The sequence below is a fragment of the Seriola lalandi genome, unplaced genomic scaffold (genome assembly GCF_002814215.2).
Source record: "Seriola lalandi dorsalis isolate HSWRI2012SDOR001 ecotype SW California unplaced genomic scaffold, Sedor1 jcf7180002051229, whole genome shotgun sequence".
In the NCBI taxonomy this organism is placed as follows: domain Eukaryota; kingdom Metazoa; phylum Chordata; class Actinopteri; order Carangiformes; family Carangidae; genus Seriola; species Seriola lalandi.
In genome coordinates, this window is record NW_019521782.1 from 6,475 (window position 1) to 8,974 (window position 2,500).

The following is a 2,500-nucleotide window of genomic DNA, read 5'->3' on the forward strand; positions in this document are numbered from 1 at the left end:
CGTACGGGGATCGAACCCGCGACCTTGGCGTTATTAGCACCACGCTCTAACCAACTGAGCTAACCGGCCATGAGAGAAGATGCTCACTTGTTGTAACCAGGCCGGTAGAAAACCATGTTACGTCCTGTCTACATGTGCGGTCGGTCAGCTGCTAATTCAGGTAAAAGGTAAAACAAGGTGACGGTCGATTGGTTCAGTGGAAACAAACACAGGCAGCAAAGTGAGATGTTTTCTTAGCGGTGACGTGTCCGGATCTCTGTTTGAAATATTAGAGAAAAATCAACCTGCACATTGAAGAACATCCTGCTCACCGCTCTCATCACAGTTTATTAACCAACGCTTCCGTCTCTCCACCTTCGTCAGAGGGGTTTTATTTTCCTCATGGTCACACACCTGGACACAAGATGGTGGAGCATCATCTATTTAAGATCATAAAACACCTCTGACGAAGGTCGAGAGAGACCGAGACGTTCGGATCAGGACGTCGGGGTATTCTTCTTTACGACAGTAAAGATGTCTTATACCTTAAACCTTCAGGTTTTTACTCCATGTCTGAACATATGGCTGACGTCTTCTCCTTCTTCTGCCTTGTGTGTCAGGGAGTGGGAGGAAGGTAAAGTCCTCATCTTCGACGACTCCTTCGAGCACGAGGTTTGGCAGGACGCCGACAGTTACCGCCTCATCTTCATCGTGGACGTGTGGCACCCGGAGCTGACGCAGTACCAGCGCCAGACTCTGAGCCCGATCTAGACCGGGAGGCCCGAGGAGCAGGAAACAGACGGACGGATGTGGACTGAGACCCTGGTAAGAATCTTGAAGGATTCTTCCTCTGTGGATAAAAACTGTTAAAAACACTGACGGCCTGAATCTGAGAGGGAGCGGAGACGTTCGACCGACGAACTGACGGGATTTTTTTTTTGTGGATAAACTACTAAAACTGCAGAAGACTGTCGGAGGACTGAAGGATCTTAATTTGAAAAAAAACGAAACATGTATTTTCTCCTGGGTAATACTACTGACTTGTCCTCTCACCAAAAACAAACTGAACACATACGGTACCTGTCGTAGTTCTGCTTGGACCCGCTGGTTCCCGCGCTCGTGGAAATCTTTCAGCACGATGGAAGAATGTATTTTCTAACTCTGGAAACGAGTCGGGTTTAATGTTTCTGAAAGGTACAGATGTTACAACACCAGCTCTCTGGAGTTGAACCACGTTGAAACACTAAAACAGATGAAGAAAAGTTGGAGGGAATCTTCCTCATCACAGTTAGAGAGAAGCTGTAACTTTAGCTCGACCACTATGCATCTTTTCAGTTTATCAGCTGGGTTTTCAGTTTCACCTTTTCATCACTTTTGCACAGTAACATAAAAGATGATTTATATTTATATAAAAAATACAGAAAAAATTGCAACCACAAAAACAAAAGTGTGTGTTTGTTTCTTCCCTTCCACTTTGAGCCGAGCTGATTGGCTGTGCAGTTCAACCGCGGCTTGAGTTCATCTGATTTATGTTGGATTTTAAACCTTTAAAAGTTCTACAGTTCAACCACAATATATATTTTATTGAGTATCAGTTTAAGCTGCTGTGACTAACACCTGCTCATCTCACACTTCTTATTTCTCTGCTTTTGGACTTTTATTTGTTTGATTTCAGAAGCTTCATGTTAAAAGTCTAAACATGAACTGACTCGATCTGAAGGTGAGAGGAACTCATTAACTCATAATGTTCAGTCATGGGTTTTATTTGTTGCTCCAACAGGAAACTGAGCGACGTCTCATTTTAATCCAAAACACAGGAAACTCTCAATTTCACCATGACTTTCAAAATAAAATCCCCGCTGTTAAATGAAACGCAGCACGACCATGTTGGTGTAAATGTTTACTTCTATACATTCATTGAAAGGAAATACATTACATTACAGTCGAGTGGAGATCAGTGTGTAGCCCTGATGATGAGTCAAACACTGCAAAAAAAAAAATCGGCACAAACTCGGCGAGTCGCTCTGAGTTTTTACAAATAATCTGTCCAGATATATTTGAAGTGAAATTATCAACCTGCAGATTTTCAAATATGATTTTAAATCAAATTCTTTTCTTCTGCAGGATGTGAAGATAATTTCACTTTAATTATCTCGGGATAAGACCGGCCAAGCGTGACACTCTTTCTTTTTTTTTTTTTTGCAGTGTAATAATACTATAGCAATAATATACAATCTTCAAATAAGTTAAATTCAATAAAAACAATCTTTCCCTTCACTGCAGGAGAGGTTAAAGGTGAGAGTTTGGCTTCCTGTGGTCTCTTCACAGCACGATACGAGGATTTCACCCTGGTAGAACAAACAGTGTTTCACGTCTTCATGCATCTTTTCATCCGGTTACAGCGTCAGTGGTTTCCTGTGGAGACGAACGCGGTGCTTTTATTTTTTAAATCTTTGTGCGAAGTCGGTCTAACTTGTCGTGATTATTGTGGAAGTGGAATTTATTTATTTTTCTACCAAAG

The 2,500-nt window shown here is 41.9% G+C and overlaps 1 protein-coding gene across 1 annotated transcript in view; it reads right to left on the reverse strand.

Moving 5' to 3' along the window:
* Positions 1–1,866: 1,866 nt before the first annotated feature.
* The window catches only part of LOC111649565 (clavesin-1-like), a 7,097-nt gene continuing 6,463 nt past the window's right edge, over positions 1,867–2,500 (reverse strand). Inside the window, exon 8 of the mRNA XM_023399323.2 lies at positions 1,867–2,500. This exon is cut by the window's right edge and continues 897 nt beyond it. The gene's annotated coding sequence lies outside the window, so the exon portion shown is untranslated.